Here is a 12,950-nt window from a genome sequence, read left to right as displayed (position 1 = left end):
CAAGATTTGTAACTTCTGAAGCATAATGCATGCTAACAACAGCTAAAATGCAAGCATACATCAACAATATTTCACCCCTGTTTTTAAACAATGTTTATAGACAACAGTTTAAAGAAAGACAGAACTGTACATTATCATAAACAACTAAAGTATTTGATTTCAAAACAGAAAACTATGTCTATTTTTTATTTTTCTAAACTGCATGTATCTGACACTTTTACAGGTTCATTCGGGTTCAAGTGATGCCTGATGTGGAAAGAAATGTGGTTTTGTTATACTGGTGGACGTGAAATGTGCGTTTTGATTTAACTGTTAGTGGTTAATGTGTATATGTGTGTGCATGTGAGAGGCATGAAACAGTGTGTTTTCTGTAAATACTGTGTGACTTTTCACTGTACACAAAGCATTTAAATTCACCTATGCTAATGTTTACCAAATAAAAGATTGCTTTAAATCAAACAGTACTGTTATTAGGGCTGTGTATCGCCAACAATTCCCCGATACGATATGTATCCCGATACAAGGGCCTCGATACGATGCACATCACAATACAAGACTATTTTGAATTACATTTTTGTTCAGATTTTAGTGACATTATTATTTTTATTATTATTATTATCTGTTTATTGTACATCAAATAAGCAGTGTTCAAACAGTTGTGTTTTTGCCATTCATTTACTAGCTTCTGGGGTAACTCATAGAAATACTAAAAATCCCACAGTTAGTACTTAACTTATGTTTTTTTTAAGTGTACGCGTACGCGGCTCGCTATGCAGACACGTGCGCCAGCTAGACAGACACGCAAAGTGAAAGTATACGTAGCCTACTCTGCGGGATATATACATGCGTCCTTTCCATATAGATCACGGATCAACAGCGATTCGTCACGTACTTTCAAAATGCATCCGAATCGATATGGAAGGTGCTGTATTGATGCGCGCATTGTATCGTCATATCGATATTTTGAACACAGCATATTTTGAACACAACTGTTATAGTCGTATGCAAAAGTTTAAGAACCCCTGACAATTTCCATGATTTTCATTTATAAATATTTGGGTGTTTAGATTTTTTTTTTAATTGGCAGTCAGGTCTGTCCCAGTTCAATTACTTTGGGTCACAGGTCTAATTCACATTGTGTGTAAAACCAGAGTCGATCGGAGAATGGCCGTGATCAGAGTCAGTCAGTGCTAACGCGCTAAAGCTCATGTCCAGTTTCAAGTGCGCCTCCGGTTTCTATGGTGATACTGACTCTTGTTTTGAAACTAGCTTACTGTAATCCTGCACTAAGCTGAATTGTTTAAAAAATAGTCTATAATGACATCAAAATAAAAGAAAGTCTGTTTAGTTTGTTATTTAGTTGTCAAGCATATACACTTAATACATTTTAATAACCTTAATGTACTAAAAGTGTAAAGTAAAAACTGTTACTTGGATCTAACTCAACTACTTTTTGTAAGTTTATTGATCTAACTGATATTTTGAGTAGGGACAACTTAATAATATGGATTTCAACAGAAACAGTTCCAAATAAGTGAACATTAAACACCAACAAGTCTTTCTTTTTAGTTAAAAAACATAAAATAGAGTTTAAATTCAAATTTTACCCTCCAAATGCAGTCCCATGAAAAGCATCCTGGGAACTACGAGTCCACTGCCTAGTTTGTTATGTTTAATAAAATCATTTATGTAGTTTCAACACAAAATTATTAAGTTAAGTGGATTATACATGATAAAATTGAGTCAAAAAGTTGAATTTACTCAATAATGTGTTAAATTAGAATTACTCAAATTATTCAAATTCGTATGTTATTTTAACTCATATGTTGATTAGAAAAACAAGAATTCAAAATGTTTAATACAGTTTACTCATTTTAGGTTGGTCAAATCTACTAAGGCACAGAAACACTTTTGAATCAGTTAAATATTAAATGACTTTGACTGGATCATTAGCACAAACTTGAGCAAAAACATAAACATGCATTAACATAACTGTATTTTTACAGTAGCATGATAGCAGCTGCATAAGATGTAAATAACACCTGACAATAAAGTAAATAAAATATTGTATGCTGTTTAGATCACTGACCCCTCAATATTCAATCTATACTGTTGACTAGAGAGTCATCTAGTGTACACTACAGGAATTCACCTCTTCATGATCAGATCTGACTTAGGTCAATAGAAACACATCTCACAGCTACCAAATTACTTTTGTGTGATAAAATCAATATCATCATGTGTGTAAAGTTATAGGCCTATCCAAAGTTGTACACAACTTGCATTGATATAACTGACATAATAAGTAAGTTGTAAGTAAGTTGTTACCGCATGTAAGTAAAATTTTACTACACATTAATTTAAAGACGTATAATGTTTACATTTTGAAGCTGTAAGTTATTTCTAAAACAATATATTTTGATGTTTATGGACTGTCTCGTTCACTTCTATTGTAAACATCACACTGTAACAGTTGTGTTTGTTAAAAAGCTGAACTAATGATTGGGGTCAAAGGTGAAGCCTAAAATTTTGTGGTTTCAATTAAAACTCTCACCTTTGTAAGAGATGTTGATGGTGATGAATTGGTCAGGTTGATGGTTGATGAAGATAAAACCCCCACCTGAGGAAGATTCAGTTTTTATTACAACTCTAATTAATATAACATCAACTACTGAGGAAGAGATCAATATTTCTGAAGCAAAAGGTGAACAGAAAATAAAACATTAAATAGAAATTGTTTAAAATGTGTTTTTTACACAGTTTAGTTTGCAGTCATGCGTTTGTGAAACAATACAAATCCAATTATAACCATTAAATGCTCATTCTCTGATGTTTTTGGCAAGTTTGTGTTTTAAATCAACATACCTGAAACGTTAAAACTGTTCAGTCAGTTTCACAGCAGCTCTTTTCTGATAAATGTCGTATTTTGTGTTTCTTTAAGATGAGCCGTACCTCTGTCACTCGGTCAGATCTTTGTCGACTCCCGTTAACTTTAATTTCAGCAGATAATCGTTTGTTTTTCCTCAGTTTTACCTCAGTTTCCTCGACTAATGAAGTCATGCTGCAGGATGTTGTGCTGCTGAAGCGACTGTACAGATGAGCGCATGCGCGGTTGTGTCTAGAACGGATATAGCAACGGCAAAAATAAAACCTCGCAGGATGAACACCGTTTTCATCCTCAATCTTCAAGTCTAACCCTAGACCCAAAGTTTCGCTAAATTTAGGCGGTAGATGTATCCCATTTAGCCAGAACCGCTGTTTTCATCCTAATTCTACCCTCAAACCAAACCCTAAATTTAACATCTCGCGAGATTTAGGCCGTTGCTATATCCCATCTAGCCAGAGATCGCGAAGATTAGTTTGAATGTTTTTTTTTTTTTTTTTTTTTTTTTTTTATTGAAGAAACATAGCAGCAAATACAAATTCAACAATAAAAACAATTATAAACAATACAGTGAAGAACAATTGAAATAGACACAAAAAAAAAATAATAATAAATAAAAAAAAAAAAGTAATAATAAAAATAAATAAATAAAAAATAACAAAAATAATAATATAACATAAAATTAAGCCAGGGGAAAATAAAAATTTAATATAAGATCAAAATATAAAAGTGCCTTAAGATACTTGGGTTTTCATAGAAAAGAATAAATATTGTACTTTGAGCACAACGTAACTGACTTTAAAGCTTTGGCATTGTTGGAAGAAGAGATAGTACCCAAATAAGATTTCAGGTCATTGCAGAAAATAATAAAAAGAGGTCTGACAGATAAAAATTTACATTTGTGTACAAAAAACTTGGCTAGAAACATAAATAAGTTTACAAGAAAATACTTGTCTTTTACATTTTTATCAGAGTTATAACAGCCAAATAAGACATCTTTAATTTCCAAAGAGAAATTGACTAACAAAGAAGTACGCACAAATAAACAAAATTTCTTCCAAAAAGTAGCTACATGAACACAGTCCCAAAAAAGGTGAGGTACAGACTCGTCTTCCACTCCACAGAAGGAGCATAGAGGATCCAAATCAGGAAACATTTTTTTAATAAAAAGATTGACTGGGTAAAATCGATGTAATAACTTGAATGATACCTCTTTAACCTTATTAGTGATTAAATATTTGTTGGATAGAGACCACACTTTCTTCCAAGGAATATTATTAAAACAATTGTTCCAATATGATATTATAGCAGGGACAGTAATAATATCATTCTGAAAAAGTTGTCTAATCTTTCTATTCCTAAGAATGGGACTGGATAAAAAACAGATTTTCCCTATTGCCGTTTCACAAGGATGTATCCAAGAGGTAGAAGAAAGTAAAGAGTCACCTGAGTTTTTCAATAGTGCAATAGCTCCACTGGGGATGGCATCCATCACTATGGCAAACTCTCGTGGGGTAACAGGAATACAAAATTTAGTTAAGAATTCAGAATAAGAAAACAAATGACCATTTGAATTTACAAGTTGAGAAACTAAAATAATATTATTATTAAACCAGCCTGAAAAGAAGAGCGTTTTATTTTTGTATCGGATATCTTGGTTATTCCAAATAAAATACCGGTGGGGGCTAAAATTATGTTTGTAAATCAAATGCCAGGCCAAAAGCACCTGCTTATGGAAATTAGACAATTTGATGGGCAATTTAGATATATTATAATTACAGACTAACAGAAAAGGGAGACCACCAACTTTAGAAAAAATAAAATTGGGAATAGCATTCCATAGAGAGTCAGAATCATTCAAGAACTGTTTCAACCAATTGATCTTAAACGTATTGTTTAAAGAAGCAAAATCAAGAAAGTTAAGACCGCCATGTTCGAAGCTATTTATGACCACAGATTTTTTAATGTAATGTCTTTTGTGTTTCCATAAAAAATCAAAAAGCATTCTATCAATCTTTACCGAAAATGTCTTATCCACATGCAAAGAAAGAGCAGGGTAGGTCAATCTAGAAATACCCTCCGCTTTGGCGAGGAGAGCCCTTCCACGTAAAGACAAATCTCTTTGGAGCCAGGAATTTAATTTTTTCTTAGCTTTAGTAATTACTGGATCAAAATTTAATTTCCCTCTCATATTGGCATCTTTACAAATTGTAACACCTAAGTAATTTACTTGAGACTTAACAGGAATATTATGTAGGGATGTGGCAGAACAAGACTTTAAGGGAAGAAAATTTATACAGGGATTGCAAAATAAATTCATGTTCAAGGGAATCAAAGGCTTTGTAAAAATCTAAAAAAAGAATAAAACTTTCGTCTCTTATCAGTTCATCATAGTCCAACAGATCTAAAACAAGGCGTATATTGTTAGCAATATGCCTCTTTGGGATGAAACCTGATTGAGTCTCATCTATTATTGTACTCAGAACTGGTTTAATTCTTTTGGCCAGTAACAAAGCTAATATTTTATAGTCACAATTTAATAAGCAAATTGGACGCCAGTTATCAATCAAAAGAATGTCTTTCTTAGGTTTGGGTATTAAAGTAAGTAATCCCTGTGATAAAGTAGGCGGAAGTGTCTCAGACGCAATACTCTCCAAATAAGTCTCACGCAAGAAAGGTGCCAACTTTTGAGCAAAACTTTTGTACAATTCGGCTGTCAGCCCATCTGTGCCCGGAGACTTATTGTTCTTAAGAGATTCAATAGATTCAATTATTTCATCAATGGATATATCTCTATCGCAGGTGATCTTATCTGCATTAGATAATGTCCTAACATCTTTCAGAGACTGGAAAAATGACAAAGCGGAGTCTTTGCAATACTTAGTGTTATAAAGATTTGAGTAGAAGTTTGCACAAAATGTGCCGATTTCCTTAGGATCAGAACTAATCTTACCATTTAAATTTAGAGAGTTAATAGTTAAATTTCTACAGTTATTCTTTTCCATTCTGAAGAAGTAGGCTGTGCTATGTTCTCCTTGCTCTAGCCACCTTCTTCTAGAGCGAATGAAAGCGCCCTCTGCCTTATTCTTATATATTGAGTCTAACTGAGTTTGCAGATCAATAAATTCTGCCAATTCAGTTTCTGATAAACCAAAGAGTGTCATTATTTTGGAAATGACAGTCTCCTCTTTAAGTCTTTTACGTTTAGCTAGAAGGCTGCCAAAATTCCTAGCACATTTGCTAATTTCGTGTTTTAGTAGTTCCCAATTGAGGCCGTATTTATTTTCTTTTTGTGCTTTGATCCAGTAATTATCAATCAAATATAAAATGTTTTCCCTTAATTGATCATGTTTAAGCAAAGAAGAATTAAGCTTCCAATAAGAGGCTCTAGATTTTGAAGAAGAGATATCTGAAGATAGAGGACATTGAATGAGAATTGCTTTATGGTCAGTCATGGGAGAAGGGAGAATACTAACAGAAACATTAAAGTCCCTAACAGATTGTGAAACAAGCCAGAAATCTATTCGGGATTGTCTAGAGCAGTTTTTGTTACTCCAGGTATAGGATTTAGTATTCGGAAATGTCTCCCTCCAAATATCAATAACATCAAATTTATCCATTAAAAGCTTTAATTTAGAATTAGCAGAAGTAGTCTGTTTAGGTGGCAGTCTATCGAGATTATTATCAGGTACAATATTAAAGTCCCCACCAATGAAAACTAAGGCACTTGGGTATGCATTAAGCCACAGCAGAATCTTCCCTTCTATTGCATCAATCAGTAGATCGTTCTCATGAGAACTATTATACCCGTAGATATTAATTAGTATTACCACAGTGTTCTTTAAACAAATGACCATAAGCAGAAAATGTCCATTCGGGTCACTAAAGACGTGCAAAACTTCCCCAGCAAAAAGGTTTTTTAAAGTCAGAACTCCAGCTGAACGCTCCGAACCGTGAGCCATCCAAACATCATTGTTCCACTGATTTTTCCAAAATGCAGTATCACTGGCAACAGAGTGGGATTCTTGAAAAAAACAAAAATCAGTTTTGAACGATTTGGCATATAGAAACAAAGCCTTCCGTTTCGTAATGTCTCTTAGACCCCTGACATTAAGAGAAAAAACTGAAATAGACATACAAAAATAACTCTTTTAACAAAGAACTGCAAACAAAACGAGCTAACTAAGGTTGACTACGCATAAGCAGGTGACTACAGGATCGGGTCAAGCGCGGTTACAGCCATCAATAGTCAGGTTCCATAACGAAAAGGAGCTCCAAAAAAGCTCACTTGGAATGAGAACAGTATGAGTAGGCTTACATAGGGTTAATTTCAGAGCCCTCGATGAATGCACGATGTCCGACAAAGTGCGCCCTTTTCCCCTCCTTGCGGGCTTTTTCGACGGCCGGCCACAGCAATCGCCTCCTTTCTCGGTCATAGGTAGTGAGATCCTCAGTAAAACGAAAACCGTTCGCCCGCAGGAACTCTGACGATTTTGCCGCCCTCCACACACCATCTCTCATCACACGTGAGGAAAACTGAATTATGATCGCGCGCGGTTTTGACATATTCGGAAGTCTTTTCCCAATGCGGTGGACAGTGTCAATTTTATCTGGAAGAGATTTGCTCTCCTCTGGAAAGGTGGCCAGACAAATGCGAATAGACTCGGATCTGGTGTTTTCATTTTCCTTTTCAGGTACTCCATGTAAACGCAGATTCCATCGGCGAGAGTATCTCTCCAAGTCAGCAATTCTTGTTTCGCAGATCTCCATCTTCTTTTCTTCAGCATTTAGTCTGGTTTCGACGTGGCCGACTTTTCCCTTAATATCATTCAACTCAGCACAAACAAAATCCACCGTCTTTTTTAGCCCTTCAATTTTAAGCGCATTATCCCCCACCATTTTCTCCAGGGCATCCGAGCGATTATTTATTAGCTGTGAGAGAGTGGAAATCACGGCGTCGTCTTCTGCTTTCCCTTTCTTAGAAGGGGGCTTACCTGGGCTCTCAGGAAACGGAGTAGATAAGAGGATATCCCCGGGAGACGAATAACTGTGGAGGTTCACATTTTCGGACACACGTGAAGCTCGCGACATTTCTTTTTCTTTCCTTTTGTCTGCGGCAGATTTCATCTGTACGCTATCGAGGGATGTATTAAGTACTTATGTAAGCAAAGACACGGAACGAGATTATTAATATAGCAGTTTAGCTGTTAAAAGTGAATTAGTCAGCGGAGCTCGATGAAGGCAAACTTAGCAGGACGCCATCTTGGATCCCTCCGATTAGTTTGAATGTTCATCAAATACATTGGACACTGATGATGTCAAGTTCCTCAAATTTAACTACATTAACAACATTAACACATTAGACCGTTTTGGCAGTGAAGTTAAACAAAAAGAGACGTGAGCGGGGCACCTACTTCAATATTTCCCATGTAAATTTTATGTCTATCACTGAAACGTCTGAGCGAATACATATTTCAACGGTGTTGTATAATATAAGTAGGGATAGTAATTGATTCATTTATTAAGAGAGTGTGACTAAAAACATTTATATCCTGCAAAATGTTAGATAGCTGACCAACAGTGAATCAACATTGAAATTATGTGATTTTAACACTGGCGGGGCATGTGATTTCCATATGAATTCAGGAGATGGATTAGGCTATTTTTGTAAGCATTATTATGGTTGTTTTATTTTTATTATATTTTCATCACAATGTCTAAAATATAACGTTTCAAATATACATTTTAAGAATACCATTAATAATATAATAATATCCAACCTTTTATCGGCTTTCTTTACGGTGCCACAGAGAGCTTCCTCAGCCTTTTGTAAGCAAAACATGCCCATGCGGGCCCACTGTGAGGTATACTGTGTGACAGTGTGGGCAGGCATACTCACACCACATCCCAAATGGGCCCCCAAATGATTGTTGGTCGTTATTATCTAAGCAGATAATTTTCTTTTGATGTTTGTTGTTGTTGTTAAATCAAAAACCAGTTACTACACTTTTATTATAATAAAACCATTTTTTTTTATTTGTTATAAAGCTCTGTCCATTTAGAACAAAATGTGCATGCATGTTTATGAAATAATTGAACCCGCCCCTGGGTGAAGATCTAAAAAGCTATGTTTTAAAACCACAATATTTCTGTTTATTTTAAAGGGACATAAAAGAGGTTACTTTATAACTTTTGGTCACTTCAAGCTTCACCTTTGACTTATATACTTATAATCAGTTTAATTCTTTAAAAAACACAACACAACAGCTGCAGAATGTTTACAACAAAGTCCATAAACTTAAAAAAAATCTGAAGTAAAGCTATGAGAGGTAAACACTGTATATGTATACAATTATCAATGCAACAAAATTGTGTATAACTTGGTATATAACTTTATATAAATAATAAAGTAATGTACATAAAAGTATTTTTTACATATATTCGGTTTATAATTAAAATAATAATAATAATAATAATTCCTTACATTTATATAGCGCTTTTCTCAGTACTCAAAGCGCTTTACATATGAACGGGGGAATCTCCTCAACCACCACCAAAATAAGTTTTTCTGTTTGTTTACTTTATATTGTGTCCCACTGGAGTCAATCTGATCATGAAGAGGTGATTTCCTGTAGTGTACACTAGATGACTCTCTACTCAACAGTATAGATCGAATACTAAGGAGTCTCCCTGTAGTCAAGAATTTTATCAACTTAAACTTATTTTTGAGCATCATAATAGAGTATATAAAAGGCGTTTACCTGTTACAGTACTTTTCTTACACTTTAAAACACTAACTCTACACACTTGCCTCATTTAGTAGACACAGATTTATGAATATGCTAATTAGTCACTGCCTCTATTGCACAGTTCTGATCATAGATATGAATATGCAAATGAGTCCCCACCTCCACTCTTTCACACCACCTCAGACCATACATACAGCGCCCTCCACAATTATTGGCACCCCTGCACTGTTAACCCTTGCTGTAGATTTCTGGGTAAATAACTGTAAAATTTACAGTATTTAGCTTTAACATCAGTGAAATGTATTTTACTGTGATATGAGGTGCAGTTATGCTGCACTAATAATAAACTACAGTAAAATACTCTTTGCACCAATTAAGGAAAATAACTGTAATATTATCTGGTAAATTACTGGCACACACACACACACACATCCACAGGTGCAGGTGTCACCAATTTGCCTTGATAATCTTGTTTGTTTGTTTGTTTACTCATGCTGTGTTGAACTATATAATAGTGGATTTGTATGTTTAAAAGCTGAAAATGAGTAAGTAAACTGTTAAAATAGTTGTGAGTGTCTTTAAAACACATAAAGTTAAGGTTCCAAATAGCTTTCTGATTAGCAAGTTTTTAGCATCTCCTATCAACGTTAACCCTTGTGCATTGTTCAAATTCACTGCCCTTTCATGTTGTTCATGTTCATGGCCAAAAAATGCCACTAAATGAAACTGTTGTAAAACTTTAATATAAAAAAATATTAATCTGTTAATCAACCTCAATGCTGATCAAAATTACCAAAGATTTACAAAAATTCCATGATTGTAACTCTTTAATTGCCAAGTTCATAAATGAACTTCCCAAATGGGTATTTGAGAAAAAACACAAAATTACTTATTTATTTTCAATATAAAAAGTGATTTTGGACTGGATTTTTTAAAAACCCTTTTCACAGTCTTGGGCATTTCAACGATTAGAAAAAAACATTGGCTTTGATTAATTTTTTGTTTTTGTGCAGCATCAGATTTAAAAAAATTTCTTCCTAATTTATGGTTTGTGGTCATTTTTGCCCCATTGACTTCCATTATAGCAACATTTTTTGATTGCAAAGCCATGACACCTTATTATCATGCATTTTTGATTGATGGTGGTTTTTCCTTTTGCAAAAAGGTAAAATTTGTCATTTGTACTGTTGAAATGTATTTTACATGTTCTAGAGAGCCGGTGTCCTGCAGAGTTTAGCTCCAACCTTAATTAAACACACCTGAAGCAGCCAATTAAAGTCTTACTAGGCATACTAGAAACTTTTAGGCAGGTGTGGTGAGGCAAGTTGGAGCTAAACTCTGCAGGACACCGGCCCTCCTGGACCGAAGTTGCCCATCCCTGCTCTATGTGGAGGTTCATGGCCTTGTTTATTGGGTCATGTGCCTTTCGGTGTCTTGTCTCTTGTCCCCGCCCCCTCGTTCTCCTGCTTATTAGTAATTATTGGTTTTCTCCCATCACCTGTTCCCCCTCATTATCTTGTTTGTTTTTTTCTATATAATGTCATTGTGTCCTTAGTTCTGTGCAGGTTCATTTTGTTTTGTTCTCGTGTGTGTGTGGTTATCTAGCCGAGTTATCTTGTCAAGTATAGTTGTATCTGTCTGCTTACGGTGTTTCATGTCATATACCCCCTCGTGGGTTTTGTTTTATGTTAGTAAATAAAGGGTTTTCTGTTTTCCCAACTTCGTCTGCGATTGGGTTCATCCGTCCTCTGATCTGACATCTATTGCCACAGTTATAAAGTTTATTTGCCTAAATATTTAGGGATTCTTTCTCCCTTTTTAATAAAGTAACATAAAAAAGAATCTTTCAAAAGTTTTAGAGTACCACAATGAGTACGGCATTTTATATACTATATATACAGTATTATACCTGAAGCATGTGGTCCTGTACAGTAATTAACTGAAATCACTGCTGCCAGTTATTAACTGTAATTCCTAACCTACAGTATAAAACTGGCAACATTGTTGCCAGTAAGACACCGTAATGGTACAGAGACAGTAAATTACTGGCAACACCGTTGCCAGTTATTCACTGTATTGTCATAGACACAGTACTATACTGGCAACACTGTTGCCAGTAAGTCACCGTTACAGATGCTGTACAGTAACTAGCTGGCAACAGTGTTGCCAGTAATTTACTCATAAATAGCCTGGTAAGGTTTAACAGTGTGGTTGAGATGTACATTTTTCAGTGGAAAAAATCCCACATTGAGAAATATTTGTTTTGATGGTAAGATAAACTTTTTTTAAACTTCATGATTCCTCTGATTGTAGATATGGGCAAGTTTAGGTGAGTGGCTATTTTCTTGCTGACTTTTGAATGGCGACACGCATAAATTGCGTGTTCTCTTGTCTTTCCCATGTTAAAGAGATAAGAGAAATTATAAGAGAAATAGGCATGAATCTTCATATTTGCTATTGTTGTTATAAACGTAACAAATGTTCGTAAAATGATGCACACTGACCTGTTACCGTGGCAACATCTTTAAGCCCCAAAACATGATGCGGCACAAAAGCGAAACTTGATTGGTTTCTATGCTTGTCAGTCATATGGCCTCTAAATATTCAATCTAAAGCAAAATGTCACAATTATGTCCATTTCAATTTCTTTATTAATGACAGAATTGAGTTTCATACAAATATCATTATCTTAGGAGAAAAACACATTTTAAATTCTAGATCTTCTTTAACAGGACATCAATATTTATTTACAATTTATGTACCAACTGCAGTTTGATTGATATTAATTGGAATGCACAATCAAAAAACAAGATTTTTTGAGTTATCTGGTTTTGGAACCAAACTCTTCATTTGTTGTTTCAACTTAAAGCTCCACTGTGTACTTTTTTGAGTTAATTCTTAGCAAAAACACATGTGTTCTTTCAAAAGTATGTGCTCATTCATGTTTAATTACTTCCACCTACTAATCAAAGTATTCTCGTAAATGTAGAATCTGCTATTTAAAATACATACGATCGAGTCGCTCGACTGGCGCATCCATGTTGTGCCTCCATCTTTGAAATACATTCACCGACGAGGGACATTCCTGAAATTCAAGCTCCGCCTTTCGCGCTTTCAGACTACACTCACGCTGGCCGCGAGCTGAAGCCTCCCGAGGTTGCATGTGTAGGCAGTATACGTCATCAAGACAGTCTTAATTCAAATATTAACAATTATAAAGCTGACAATTATTCTAGTTAATTGTAAATTGACGTAATATGCTTATGACTTGCGAATGTAATGCTCAAGGCAAGGCAAGGCAAGTTTATTTGTATAGC

The sequence above is a fragment of the Misgurnus anguillicaudatus genome, unplaced genomic scaffold (genome assembly GCF_027580225.2).
Source record: "Misgurnus anguillicaudatus unplaced genomic scaffold, ASM2758022v2 HiC_scaffold_34, whole genome shotgun sequence".
Taxonomy (NCBI): domain Eukaryota; kingdom Metazoa; phylum Chordata; class Actinopteri; order Cypriniformes; family Cobitidae; genus Misgurnus; species Misgurnus anguillicaudatus.
Note: the sequence above shows the minus strand (reverse complement) of the source record.